Genomic DNA, 15699 nt, shown 5'->3' with positions numbered 1-15699 from the left:
TCCCAAACCATATCTTTGTCTGACATCCATGGTTTTTGTGTTGGAAAAAGAAATGTAAAGACATGTGATTAAATGCAAACTAAAAAAAAAAAAAAAAAAATCCAAACCCAAGATACATACAAAGAAGAGTTAAATTAAAAAGGGGAGAAAACAAACTGGCCCAGCAGGTGGTGCAGAGGTTAAGTCCCTGGATCTTACATGGTCAACTGTGTGGTTCAACTCTCAGACCTAGAGGCTTGAAAACCCAGCCAAGTGTATGTGCCTTGTGCCCAAAATCACGAGGAGCCTGGAGAAGGGAATTTGGTGTGGCCGTCCCCCATGGGGATGATTTCTCACTTTTCCTAGGTCTGCCTCTCTGGCGAGTATGTGAGCCAAACAGTAAACAGTTGTTTGAAAGTTAGAGGCTGAAATGAATAACTGGCCCTCTCTCAATCTATCCAAGTTAATTAAAGTAGAAAAAGTGGGCAATTACTTTTAAAATTTCCTTTTCAGCAAGGTTTAAAGGATAAAACACATTGACACAAACGCCACTATGGACAGAGTGAAAGAAAAGAAAACTTAAAAAATGAGAAAACTCAAATTTCCAACCTCTTCCCTCAAAGAAAGATTTTGGTAGGACTGGAGAGCAGGGTAACACAGTAACTGACCAGTATCTATGGTGCAGAGGGCAGTGTACCAGACTGGAGAGCTGGAAACCACATGCTTAATACACTCCAAAGCCTGGGCCCAGTTGGCCTGAAGCAGGTGGGAAAGGAGAATGGCTTGACCAAGCTCTGCAGAGATGCTTCTATGTGTGCACATGTACTCTATCCTGAATAAACCAAACAAAAAACAGAGCAACTGAACTGTAAGATTATCACTGGTAAGATAGGTTCTAGTATCTAAGGCCAAAATGCAAACACATGCATCGGGGAAAAGGTATATGACACAAAGATAATTACAGAAAATTAAATTTCTACACAATGAAAATTCTAAAAACAAATGGGGGGCCAATCCCATAGCCTAGTATTTAAGGGAGCCAGAACCCACATGGCCAGTTGTGGCTTGACTCTACATCTTGAGGTCTGAAAAACACACCAAGTGTGTATGCATGCCTGCTCCAAATCCCGACAGGATGGAGAAATGGAGTAGTAACTGTGGCATGACCATGCCCCAATGGGGGTGATTTCTCCCTCTCTTTGCCTCTTTGATGAGCACATGCATCTGTTAGCTATTTTTAAAAGAAGATTGAATTGGTAGATATCATGAAATAAATGATAACTAGAAAATTTCCCTAAATTGGATGGACTTGGAGTTTTTAGATTAAGGGAGCTCATTAAATAGCATACAGTGGGGCTGAGACATGGTGCACGCAGTGACAAAACAGGCATCAGCTTTCAGACACTGACCCACATGGGAGGGTTTCTGGTTCATGCCTGAAGACCTCTCCCAGTATGCCAGGCACACAATACACTCAGGATCCAGGACTGGCTGGGAATGGATGGCAGTAACAGGACCCATTTAGGGTACTGTCTCTCTGTTGCTGTGTCACTTTCATTCATTGAATATATAAATAAAAAAAAGCAAAATAACAAGAACATTGCCAAGAAAAACCAGAAATTTATTTTAATGACCTCTCTACTGAACAGAGATGTGGTGAGATTTTTGATTTTCAATGGCAAAGACAAAATTATACTAACTTCTCAGAAAAAGTAGATTGATAACAAAGAAAGAAATCAGACTTCTCGTCTGAATCTCTAAATGACAAAAGACAAAATGTTATGTAACCAGAATTTAAAGGAGTCTATGACCTCAGATGTCTATTTTATAGACAGCTCAGGACTTAGAGAAGTTTTTAGATGTGAGAAGTGTCAGAAAGTATGTCATCTATATACTCCAGACTTGAAAAAATTAAGCAAGTTGTTTTGAGAAAAATAATTAAAAAAAAAAAAAAAAAAAAAGACTATCAACAAAAAGTAGAAAAAGAATAAAACATGGGCCAGGAGGGGGGTGTGGTGGTTGAGGCACTGGACTCCCATATGGCTGACTGTGGTTAGTCCCAGACCTGGTGACGTGCTTTCTCACTCATTCTGGTGAGTGTGCATGCCTTGTAGCAAATTAAAAAAAAATAATAAATCAATGATAAATTAAATGATTCTTTTAAAAAAGAAAATAAAGAACAACGACAAAAAAAAAAAATATATCTGGGGACCAGCAATTACATAATGGCTATGTTGCTGGACTCCCATGTAATCGACCGTGGTTTGAGTCCTGGACCCAGTGGCTTAAACTCACGCTGGGCGCCTGTGTGTACGTGCCCAAGATCCCGAGAGGAGAATGGAAGTGAAGGGATTGTGGTGTGGCCATCCCCCCGGGGGGTGATTTCTCACTTTCTGTCTCTGTCTTTCTGGTGAGTACACGTGCCCTACAGCAAAAACCTCTCAAAAAAACAAAAACAATGTCACAGGCACATTTCACTATTTTATTCTTTATTTGCGGCATAGTATGAGGCACTCCATAGTGAGGAGGACTGTTCTCCACAGGGTCTGGTCACACTGTGATCCCCTTCGAGTCCTCCAGTCCATCATATCTTCGGCACCTGCACGTGTGCCCAGCGTGTCTGAGGTGACCACGCTGGAGATACAAGCTGAGGTCACCATGTGGGATCTGGCTTGTGTCTGAGCAGCACAAGTCTGCTGTGCTGAGCCAGGCCTATTTCATCACTTTTTAAAAAAAGTTTAGACAAGTGCTTTTAGACATTTGATTTATGATACAGATTATATGATTGGGCTGCAAAACAAAGTACACAATCCTGTAAATGAATTAGTAAACGTTGAGTATCAGAGGGTAACTTACAAAAAGGGAGGGAGGAGGACAGAGTAGACAGGTGACCCTCATTCACACACAGGTTCCACCCCACCTCATTTTGTGAGTTACTCTCTGATATTCAGCTTTTACTTAGCCCTACAGAATGGTGTACTTCGTTTTTCAGTCTCAGCCCAAACACGAACAGAAATTCCTAAATAAAGCACAAACAAATTAACCAGCTAGTGTTTTTTAAAAGAATTATTTGAGGGACCAGTGGTTGGTGTAATGGCTATGTTGCTGGACTCCCATGTAGTCGACTGCAGTTCGAGTCCCAGACCCAGTGGCTTAAACTCACACTGGGTACGTGCACGTGCATGCCCAAGATCCCGAGAGGAAAATGGAGAAGGGATTGCAGTGTGGCCATCACTCTCGCTTTCTGTCTCTCTGTCTCTCTCTGTCTTTCTGGTGAGTGCACATGCCCTGTACCAAAAACCTCTCTCAAAAAAAAAAATTTATTTGATTCCACTTGTTATTTTTATTGTTTAACTTGACCAGAAAGAGACACACAGAGAGAAAGGGGAAGCAGAAAAGCAAGCTGCTTTTCAGTCATTTGGGAGTCCAGCACCTTAATCACCATGCCACCTGCTGGTCTCAAATCAGCTATGTATTAAGAGTAACATTATGTGATCAAAAAGATTTATGTAAGGACTAAATTTGACTCGATATTAAAAAACACATTACATTAACAACATAAAATGGGGTGGGGGGGGGAAATGAGAAATCCTCTGATCATCTTACCAAGATTTCAAAAAGGAGAAAAATAGCTGAAAAAGAAAAAGGTTCTTAGTTCCTTTTGGCCAGAACCACCATCTTCTAGTAATTCACCAAAATGACAAACATAAAGAGGAAGAGAAGAGATCCTGGATTTATGTTCTCTAGGCCTTTTAGAAAACATGGAGTGGTTCCTCTGGCAACATACATATGCACCTACCAGAAAGGTGATATTGTAGGTATCAAGAAAATAAGTACTGTTCAAAGAGGAATGTCCCACACATGTTACCATGGCAAAACTGGAAGAGTCTGCAATGTAACCCAGCATGCTGTCCTTGTAAACAAACAAGTTAAGGGCAAGATTCTTCTCCCCAAAATTAAAGTGCATATTGAGCTTATAAAAAGCATTCTAAGAGCAGAGACAGCTTTCTAAAATCTGTGAAGGAAAATGACGAGAAGAAGGAAGCCTAAGAGAAAGGTATCTGGGTTCAACTGGGCCAGCCTGCTCTACCCAGAGCTGCACACTTTGTGAGAACCAATGGAAAGGAGCTGGAGCTTCTAGAATCTATTCCCTATGAATTCCTGGTGTGACAGATTTTAAGAAAGAAAGAAAGAAAAAAAAAGGAAAAGAAGTTTAAAATAGTATTTTTAAAAAAGTAAAATGGCACCAAAAATATTTAAAAAATAAAGAGCTAAAATGCAAACTCTATTCCTGATAAAAAAAAAAAAAAAATTTTAGTAAATTACATGGAATTTCCTTAGCAAAAATGCACTTAATCAAGAGGCATACACTGGAGATCACTCAAGACAGATGAAACCAGAATCCCCACTGTCTTAACTGCCTTTCAGCAATATTCAGAGGTGCTAGCATGTGCTATAAGAAACAAAAGGGCATAAATGCCAGAAAGGATGGGACAAAAGAAATCTGGAACCTTTAGATTCTATGTTTGCAAACTAGACAATCAAGTGACTAAAAAATATTCAAACTAGTAATATGAGCTATATAATCACTCAAATACTGAGGAAAATAAAATGCCTATTTTTTTATGAGCTCAAGATGAAACAAATCTTTCCTACCGTGATTTCCTAGTAAATTTCCTCTATGCCAGCAACTATCATTCAGATAACAGAGAACTCCATTAATAATAAAACTATGAAATACATAAGGAAAAAAATGAAGACGTATTAAAGACCCACATTATGTTAAAATAAAAACCTATGAAGCTACTAAGACAAAGATTTGGAAAATAGATAAATGAAGTACAGGATTAAAGAAGCTACTTCTCTCCCAAATAACACATATATTGAATTCGAGTCCAAATCTCAGTGAAGTTTATTAGTTTGGCACTTGACATACTGTAAAATCATCTGGAAGAACAGTGCTTGGGAAAATAAAGATATATGAAAAAGGAATGAGAACTTTGTTTTACCTGATGTTATAAATGTAAATAAAGCTTTTAAATACAATACTGACAAATGAATATGTACACAGACAACTGAGCTCAAGAGTCCATAAACAGGGGCCAGCAGGTTGTGTGGTGGGTACAGCGATAAGACTCCCACATGGCTGACCATGGTTTGTGTCAGTCTTGGCTGCTTGCTTTCTCACTTTCTCACTTTCTCTCTCTCTCTCCTCCTCCCCTCGTGCCCTATTGTGAAACTTTTAATAGTAATAATAAAAAAATTTAATTTTGGGTCCAGTAGGTGGCACGGTGGTTAAAGCGCTGGACACTACCACATGGCTGACCATAGTTCGAGTTCCTGACCTGGTGGCTTGCTTTCTCACTTTCCCTCTCTCTCTTTCTCTCTAGTCAAATTAAAGTAAAATGAATAAATAAAATTAAATAATTCTTTAAAAATTTAAATTTTATTTAAAATTTAAGTTTTCACAAAGGAGTCTATAAATTATTTTTGATTTATGATAAAAATGGCATTTGAAATTAACAATCATTTGAAATAGCCAAATAAAATTTTTTTTTCTATTTTATAAATAAAAGTTCCAGGGGAACCAAAGCAGGGATAACACAGAGATTTTAGTTCACGAATTAGAGCACTATACTGAGAAAGATTCTGAATTCATAATTGTTTTCAGCAAGAGCCAACCCATATCTGGCAACATCTACCACGCTTGTGGAAGAGTAGTAATGCCAAATCACTATAATATTTAGACAACATTTTTTTTTTTTTTTTGGGAGAGGTTTTTTTGCTATAGGGCGCGTGTGCTCGCCAGACAGACAGAGAGAGACATAGAGACAGAAAGCGAGAAATCACACCCCAGAGGGGATGGGCACGCCGCAATCCTCCTCCATTCTCCTGAAGGGATCTTGGGCACACACGAACACGCGCCCGGCATGAGTTTTAAGCCACCGGGTCCGGGACACGAACCGCGGTCGACTACGTGGGAGTCCAGCGACATAGCCATTACGCTAACTGCTGGTTCCCGACAACATTTTTTATATAAAATATATAATCACTCAAATACTGGGGAAAATGCCCACTCTTTTTTTTATAAGTGCAAGATGAAACAAATCTTTCCTAGCATGATATCAAAGTTAAAAGTCATAACAATACAATTGATGGAGTTGACTACATAGAACGAAAAACATTCATATAGTGAAAGATTCATCAACAACATGGCAAAACAGCAGTATCATTATTAAAAGAGACACATAGGGCCAGCAGGTAGCATGGTGGTTAAGGCACTGGACTCCCACATGGCCAACCACAGTTCAAGTGTTGAACCTGGCAGCTTGCTTTCTCACTTTCTTTGTCTCTCTCTCTGTTGGCATAATGGCTATGTCGCTGGACTCCCATGTAGTTGACGCAGTTCAAGTCCCGGACCTGGTGGCTTAAACTCACACCAGGTGCATGTGCACGCATTCCCAGGATCCCCAGAGGAGAAGGGATTGATTGCAGCATGGCCATCCCCCGAGGGATAATTTCTCACTTTCTGGCTGTCCCTCCTGTCTTTCTGGCAAGTGCACGTGCCCTATAGCAAAAACCTCTCCAAAAAAAAAAAGATAATGAATGAAATAACATAATTCCTTTTTTTGGAGAGGTTTTTGCTTTAGGGCACGTGCGCTCGCCAGACAGACAGACAGAGACAGAGAGACAGAAAGTGAGAAATCACCCCCCTGGGGGGATGGCCACATCGCAATCCCTTCTCCTCCATTCTCCTCTTGGGATCTTGGGCACGCACGCACACGCGCCCGGCGTGAGTTTTAAGCCACTGGGTCCGGGACACAACTGCAGTCGACTACGTGGAAGTCCAGCGACATAGCCATTACACTAACTGCTGGTCCCCTGAAATAAAATAGTTCTAAGAGAGAGAGAAAGACATCATCAAGAGCTTTTAGAAATTGAAAAGACCTCAGTAGTTGTTCAGTAAATTGGTAAAACCTCTTTAGTGATTAATATACAATTCTTTGAAAGTGGACCCAAGAATTGGTTCTAAGGAAATAATAAGTTCGCACAGGTTTTGTATATAAGGGTATCACTGGATGGGGTACTATTTCTGTTTGTAATGGCAAACCCAAACGTCCATCATTGAGGCATACATTAAATTACAGCAATGGAACACTACACAGGCACTGAAAAGAGGAGGCAGGGCTATGTTCATGGACATGGAACTATGTTGTGATAAACTATCAACACTGTTTTTCTCCAAGGAGACATCATTTCTAGAGGATTTCACCAAAACTGGCTATGTCATTTTTACCTTTTTTGACAATGTATTATCAAAAAAGAGAAAAAAGAATGATTCCATCCACAAACTAAAAGCTTGTATATAATTACAAGAATTGTCTAGAAAATGACCTCTTAATTTTCTATGGATCCAGACAAATTATGCCTTAAATTGCAAAAATAATGAGAAAAGCCCATTTCCCCACTTACATTAGCTGGTTGCTTTTTTCAGCAGGAACGTCTGTGTCTTCACTGAGTTCCAATCTATTACGCCTGTAGGTCGAACCAACACTCAATCCATGAATTAATAATAATGAGGCAGAAAGAGTTTTCCTCCTCACATTGCCAAGGAAACCTCTCAGCCACAATTCAAACACAAGATGTGTTTTTAAAACATCTCCCATCTACTGGGAAATTAAGTCCATTTGAATAACCTTTGTCAGACTGGAGACAGCTATGGTTAGTTATCTCCTCAAAAGCAAAAAACAAAAATAAAAAGAGTTCATTTAAAGATGAACTTGAGAGTCAAAGGGTTATTTAAAAAAAAGAAAAAAAAACAATGATCCATCTTCCATAGCCGAACAATGTAATTAAAAGAGAAAAAAACAAAAAACAAAAAACAAAAAACCACCAAAATTCAATAAGATCCCCCCTCTGGTCTTCAAGATTTCTTCACCTATTAAGAAAAAAACAGAAACCTTCCCCCATCTTTATTATCTGTATAATAAAAGCATACTTGTATGTAAAAATATAAAGGATTTTATGTATATAATACACATATACACTAACTGGCGTATACACACATACACACATGTACACAAACGTGTAGAAATAAAATATCTGGGTAAGTTTCTCCTTTTAAAATACACTACAAAAGGCTTTAGATTTGGATTCATTATAAAAATAGTAAACTTACTCTTATACCAAAGTATTATGATGTACACTGAATTTTGCCCCGTCCACAAGATAAAGACAAAAGGATATCCTTACACACAAATCAATGTGTATAATATGGATGTATGCATATCATCATCACCACCATCAGGGAGTGTTTAACCAAAAAATGTAGAAACATACAGTTACAGAGTAACTGCAGAGTGGTGCAGCAAGCTGTAGAAAGCAGAGCAGCATTATGGCCATTTCAAACTGGCACTGTCAAAACACAGAGAGCTTCTACCTAAGGGAAGTTTTTTCCTTCCTCTATCAACACCAGCATCACTGGCATAACATTCAATACCAGCCCTGCAAAGGCTTGCTGTTGCAGCCTGGTTCCAAATTCTGTACTACAGATAACTATAGCTCAAGAGTGTAATTATCCATTTACTACGGTTAACAAAAGGGTAAACTTTTGGAGTCTAAATTTTATTTCACAATGGTAATTTACCATTTAAGAATTCCAAAAAATAAAAATAAAAGCAAAAATAAAAAACTACTGGGTTGTAGGAAAAGTCATGACGTATTTTTTGTTTTTTTTCCCCAAAGGTCATTTATTTAAAGAACAAAGGTCAATCAATGATATATTGTCCGTTTTGTTGGATAACCTTTTGCCATCTTTCAGTGAGCTTCATAATTCCTCGTTCATAGAAAGATCTGTCTTTAGAGGTGAAAAACTGGACAAGGTGCTGATTTACAGCCTCATCTGAATCAAATGTTATACCACGCAAAGAGTTTTGAAGAGCGCGAAACAAGTGGAAGTCTGACGGTGCAAGGTCAGGCGAGTATGGTGGGTGTGGCAACACATCCCATCCAAGCTCCAATAATTTCTGACGGGTGATCAAACTTGTGTGTGGTCTCATGTTGTGATGGAACACAATTCCTTTACGATCGAAGAGCTCTGGACGTTTCTGAATGATTGATTCATTCAAATTGTCCAATTGCCGACAGAACACATACGAATTGATTGTTTGGTTCCTTGGTAGGAGCTCGTAAAACACAACACCTTTAAAATCCCACCAAACCGAGAGCATGAGTTTCCTCTGATGAATGTCTGCTTTTGATGTCGTTTGTGGGGAATCATCACATGGGGACCAAGACCATTTGCGCAACACGTAGTTGTAAACGATCCACTTCTCATCACCAGTTATCAGTCTACTCAAAAACGGATCATTTTCCTCACGTTTAATGAGCATATCACAGATGTTTATACGCGCCGTCAAATGAACTTCTTTGAGTTCATGGGGAACCCAAATACCGAGCTTCCTTACGTATCCCAGTTTCTTCAGGTGGTGGTGAACACTTGAATGATGGATGTTCAAGGTTTCTGCAATCTCTCGTGTCGAGTAATGTGGGTTTGACTCGATCAATGCCTTTATTTTATCGTCATCAACCTCAGAGGGCCTCCCTGATCGAGGAGCAATATTGAGATCAAAATCACCAGCACGGAATTTCATGAACCATCGCTGGCACTGCCGTTCTTGTAGAGCACTGCCACCATAAACTTTACGCAACTTTTCACAAGCTTGACGTGCATTCTTCCCTTTACGGAAGTAAAACAGCAAAATATGGCGAAAATGAACAGTTTGTTGTTCCATCTTCAACTTGTGGTAAAATCTCCAAAACTCAACCAAATATTTTTTTTTTTAGAATGAAGCTAGAACTGTCAGCTGTCAAATGACATAGCAATGAGACAAATGCGAATGACTCTAGTACTTCCAAAAATGAACTAGCGCCAGCTGTTGCAAAAATGCGTCATGACTTTTCCAACAACCCAATATTTTGATACATAGAAATTAATTCTAAATTTTGAAACCAGCCCCGTAACAAAGCAATTTTGATTATGTAATAAATACTACATAATTTCTAGGCTATATCTTGCCAAATACTATCCAAGACAAACTAAAATCAAAACTTAAAAAAAGTGGACACCTTTTACTCACACTTAATACTAGTCAATTTTCCAGGAATTTTTTGGGCAGGGAATATCCCCAAATCTAAAATGAAAAAAAGGAAAAATTGGGATCTTACATTAGTTATTCAGTCTAAAACTTTTACTAGACTTTTACTAAAAGTCATTATTTTCTGGCCTCCCACTCAATTACAGAAATATACTTTCAGAGTGGAAAGAGACCTTAGAAGATCACTCACTCATTGTACCAAAGATTTCTAACTAATGAATATACTGACTGCTTATTTTAAGAACAGAGTGGCTAAACAACCTCATAGTTGAGAATACAGCTTTATGGCTCATTTAGGTTTTTTTTTTTTTTTTCCAAATCTCTAAAACAAGAGAAACCTTCTTTCAGAAATTGCATACTGGGTTTATTAAAGTACACTCGAGACTTTCATTTCAAATCTATTCAATCTTTTTTGATTTTTGCAAACTTTTTAATGTTATTTACCCATATATCAAGCAAAAGTACCTATACAATCTTTGTTTTTATTCTATTTTTAAAAAGGTTAAGAAAGGTAAGTCAAAGACTAAAAGTAATTTTTCCCTAATTATTTTCTAATATTTCCCTTTTATAAAGATCCAATCCTAAATATAAATGTTAATCAATCACTCTCAGTACTCTGACATTATAAAGCTGACCAGTATGAGGAGGCAATTAGAAATTTCCAAATACAAAACAATTTCATGGGTTTTCTTTTTGCCAAGTTGTAAGTAAGCATCAAAGTTTCTAAGAAATATAAAAATGGGAGAAAGGGAAAGGGGGAATGCTGCTTAATATGCATTTTTTCATCATTTCAATGGTTTCAGAGCAATCAAGCTTCCCACATTGGAGAAAATTTTTGCCAAAAACCAAATACTAGTTCAATCTATTGGCCAGAAATAGTCGAAGGCCTTTCAATGCTGCACTATATTTTTCTTAATTAGAAAATATTTTTTTCTCTCTCAACTAGTATAAACAAAATTTTCAAGTGCTAAATACATTGAGTTACAACTGTAAAATCTTTAATCTTCATTTTATCAACATTACATTACCTCTGAGGTATTATCAGCCCTTTCTGTGTTTTCAGATTTTCCCAGATTTGTTTGTTTTTTAAAAGAATAATTAGCAACTACAGAAATTAAGATACAGTAACATAGTAAAAAGCTGTCCATTTTAAATGGAGAAAGGAAAAAGAAATTAAGGTAGTATTTCTTTTTCATTGCTTTGAACAACTTCATTCTCAGCATCCCAGCTCAGAACCAATGTAGAATAATCATAGTTAACATTTTTCAAGTTCATTTTCAGAAACATTAGCTGTTCTATATTGTCAAAGTCCAGGCTCATGATCTGCTTTGGATGAAAGTGGCTGTTTGTAGTAAAGATACATTCAGATTGCCAACTACACATGGGACAACTTAGATACTGAATGGCAACTTGGGTCAAAGCTGGCCATACGCTCACCTTCCTCTGCCAGTAAACCAAAGGGTCATCACCTCCTGAAATCTCTGAATACTTCTCTTTGAAGTACTCATCTACCACTGCTATAGCAGAAGGGAACATGAAACTTTTGTGTGTAAGGGCAACATTGTCTGCAGTCGAGTTATCAATGGACCCTGAACTGGAAGTGCTTTCTTTTAAAGACGAGGTAAATGAATCAGTTCCTACTGTAATTGAGGGACCAGAAGCTTCTGAAGTTCCAATTTGGCAGATCTCTGGTGAAGACTCCATGTAATTGCAAACCTCTTCTGCAAGGATCTGCTTATAAGTATCTAAATCAGCACCTTGTGGAAAAAAGTCTTTCAAACTGTTTTTAAAGCAAGGATCTAACAAAGTTGCCAAGATACAGGGCTTAGATTTGAGCATGGCACTTAGTAGGGTGTCAGTTTCAAGTTTCAGAGATAAACTGTCCACCAGATTTAGGGCCTGAGTAATGCCTTTGATTTGAAAATCCTCTCTGAGTTTCTGCAGGGAAAGGAGTAAATGATGGATTAAGGGTAGCACCTGATTCAATCCTGTGGTCCTCACACTCACTTTCTGGGTGGCCTCTTCAAATGGCTTAAGAATATCACAAACGTAAGTCATCAGAGTCCACTGGAGGGAGGTGAGCACAACTCCACTAGCTCTACCAAGACTATGGTGAACTGAATAGCAATGTTCCAAGAGCCATTTTAACATGTAAAAGGTAGAAATCCAATGGCCAGTTTCATCCTGCTTCAAATTTTTCCATGGGAGTTGGTTATCATTTTGGAATTCTTGTAGAATTTGACGAGCCTTGACAGAATGACTAAAATGATGACAGGTTTTCCTTGCAGCCACTAACATATTCTCAATGCTTTTGTGCTCACAGAAAAAGTCCTGAATTACTATATTCAAACAATGCAGGAAGCATGGTATGTGGGTAAAACCACCATCTTTGATTGCATGTACTACATTAGAGGAATTGTCAGAAACAATAAAACTAGGAATAAGAAAATTAGGAGAAAGCCACAGACCAACCTGGTCATTTAATTCTTGTAAAATGCTGGTTACCAAACAGTCCTTGGCCAAACCTGTAACACAAAGCACTGCCCACTTTCTAAAATCGGGGATCTTGCTGTTATTGGGAGAAGGTGCAGTATCCAAAGAGACCCAGTGTACAGTCACAATAAAATAGTCAGTAGAAGGGTCATGGGTCCATAAATCAACAGTAAGGTGGATCTTTTGGCTCTGTACATTCTCTAAAGTTAAGAAGATTTTTTCTCTGACACAATCATATAACTGAGGTATTGCCTTGGTGAAAAGGTAAGCCTCTGAAGGCAATTTATAGACAGGGGCCACAATCTGCATGAATCTCTGAAAGGCTGGAGTTGAGAAGTAGCTGTAAGGATGCATATCCTCCACAATCATCTGAATAATGGCCTGACTTATTTGATTTGAGACTGGATTTTCACAATATGTTATTTCTCTGTCTTGTGCATGCATCAGAGTATTTTGCTCTGTAACAGGAATAGGACTTTGAGATCTATTTTCAACCTCTAACACAGGTGGTTCATCTGAATCAGAGTCACTAAGGTCCTCAGCTGTTAAATCCTGGCTGCCTGTAGACTTCTCTCCATGCAAAGCATCACTCAAGATATCATTTCTCTCAGTCTCAGCCTCATCTAATCCATTTCCACCGGCACCACTGTCTTTGTTGGCAACAGCCCAGTGGATGGGGTGTGTGGCCTGCAGGTGTCTTTGAAGCGTTGAAGTTCCTAAGTGGGAGCCTGGCCTACCTCTGCTCACACTTCTTTTACATATATTACACACAGCTCTTGAGATGTGCTGGGGATCAGTATAAAAAAAATTCCAAACTGCAGATGTCTTGGCTCTGGTTCCAGGAATTAAGGCATGCTTGACAATGTTACTTTTGATGAGAAACCTCCCCCTTTCTGCCCTCAGGGCATCAGATGCTGATTTATCACGTTTCTTACCCATGCTACTATCATCTAATGGATCAGTAGGGATATATTCAAAGCTTCCACTGCTTCCAGGAGAAGAGGGAGATAAAGACAGATCCAAGGTAAAGTCCTCCTCCCCACTAGTGACTCCAAACTTGTTGGCCCTGGTCCAGTGGGGCGAATGCCTTGCCTGCAGATGTCGCTGAAGAGTAGATGTACCAAGATGGCTGCCAGGTTTACCTCTGCTGACACTTTTCTCACAAAGGTTGCAAATAGCTCGCCAGGTGTACTGGGGGTCAACATGAAAGAAGTGCCACACAATGGAGGTCTTGGCTCTGGTACTAGGTAGATAGATCTGTTTGTCTATACTGCTGTCAAAGAGACTTTCTTCATCTTGCTCAGGCGCTCGGGAAGTTAACAAAGCAGGAGCATCTGCAGCAGGCCTCCCAGATCCCAAATCCTTACTAAACTTTTTGGCAAGGATCAATTTTTTTCGGCGCCTTTTCCCCTTAATTCGCAAACCCTTCTTTCTTTTCTTTTTAGAAGGCAATTTTGCCTCTTTATCTGCTCCTTCAGCCACCATCTTTCTCTCTACCACATCATTCTCATCTGTATTACAAATAGGAACACATCCCAGAATTCCAGCACCACTAAAAGCACTGCATCTTCTGCCGGAAGAAAGCGAAGAAACGGGTACACTTAAAGTACATACACTCATTCTGTCTGTCTCCAAAATGTGTACCAGAACGGTGTACTGCTCAGGCAGAAATACAGCTGTTCCTCTCTTCTTACATTACCTTTTCTCCAGTTTCTACGGAGAGTCAAATTCCCTTTGGACCAAGGTTTTCAAGCCAGGTTATTTTTGGAGGAAAAGTGACAGCAACGAAGAACATGCCCGAATTCTTTCGTGGAGGGCTCTTTTAGATCCCCTCTAATTTCTGAGTTCTAACTTTAAACAGTCCAATGTCCTCATGTCATAGAGAAAAACAAACAAACAAAAAACTGAGGGTCACTTTCCCAGAGTCAAAAAGTTGGTTAGCAGTTTCCAAATTCCAGATTTGTGTTGATGCTTCATCAAGAACTATACTTGCTTGAAATGCTTTTAAAATATGTATCTTTATGCTCCCTCACGATAGCAACATCGATTTCCCCTTAATTCTGAAAGTAATGGTTTTCAGGAAATTTCATTAAAACAAAAACATAGTGCATCATTTAACATCCATCACTTATGATTGTGATTCGTCAATATGACCCTAAAAGTCAATTCTGGAAAATAAATCTGACTCCACATACTGGTCGTGAACAGCGAATGCTAGTTGGGCCCTTTCAGTTCTAAATAAAAGTACTAACAGCTCTTAGAAATGTGGGTGCTGAAATAAATGCTGTGAGAATAAAACGCGTATAGAGCTGATCAAGTTTTAAGGTATTTTTAGCCTAGAAAGCTTTACAGCCTGTAAATAAGTATTTCACAAGTTTGACTCTTTTCGAATAGCAAAACTGAAATATGAGCTTTAACCCTCTTCCATTCCTTTTCGGGTGATCCCTCCCCTTCCCCCCATTACCTATATACATTTACCCTAAAAAGCATCGCTATCACTAGTTCCACAGCCTCCTTCTCAAGGTCCCGAACCAAGGCCTGGAAGATGTCAACAAAATAGGCCTTCCCCATAGGAATCCGCACCGATTATGGGAGTTTAGGGAGTGTTCTTCATTACGGGTTTCACAGATCCTACAAGGAGAACGGAAGTGTCCCTGTTGCTCTTGACTCCGATGCGGAGGGCTGGGGGTGGGAGTGCAATTAGGGTGGGGAACGGGCGTGGGATACCGAAATAAGGTTAGTGGCTTTCGGTACGCTGGGTTAGAGAAAATCTCCAGGAGGTGGGAACCTGGAGAGGAATGAGAGCAGCACGTTCAGCTCCGGCCGCTCGGTCTGACTTAGGCACTGAGGGGCCGCGAAACCAGAGAAGCGGTTGCCCGGGAGAAGGCCATCTCGCCGGGCGGGCGCCGGGCCTCGGCCGGCTGTCGGGCCCCGCTCGGGCTCCCACGGTTCGGCCGACACCGGATGTGGGGGAGGGGAGGAAGGGTGGTCCGGAAGGGAGCGGGCGCCGCGGGTGGGGGCGGGGTGGCTCGGACTAGTGCGCGGGAGCCCGGGGCTTCCAGCCCCGGGC

The 15699-nt window shown here is 39.7% G+C and overlaps 1 protein-coding gene across 12 annotated transcripts in view; it reads right to left on the bottom strand.

Moving 5' to 3' along the window:
* Positions 1–15699, bottom strand: part of ZC3H11A (zinc finger CCCH-type containing 11A) — a 55333-nt gene that overhangs the window by 39323 nt on the left and 311 nt on the right. For 4 of the 12 annotated variants that reach the window (XM_027776032.1, XM_027776033.1, XM_027776026.1 and 1 more), the window contains exons 2-3: positions 15108–15260; positions 7453–10172 (exon numbers count right to left, since the gene is read on the bottom strand). The gene's annotated coding sequence lies outside the window, so the exon portion shown is untranslated. The remainder of the gene's footprint in view (positions 1–7452; positions 10173–15107; positions 15261–15699) is intronic. The other 8 variants (XM_014591895.2, XM_027776030.1, XM_027776027.1 and 5 more) reach the window with 5 other exon arrangements.

The sequence above is a fragment of the Tupaia chinensis genome, unplaced genomic scaffold (genome assembly GCF_000334495.1).
Source record: "Tupaia chinensis unplaced genomic scaffold, TupChi_1.0 Scaffold000627_1, whole genome shotgun sequence".
NCBI lineage: Eukaryota > Metazoa > Chordata > Mammalia > Scandentia > Tupaiidae > Tupaia > Tupaia belangeri.
The sequence above is the reverse complement of the archived record's forward strand: the minus strand, read 5'-3'. Positions and strand labels throughout refer to the sequence as shown.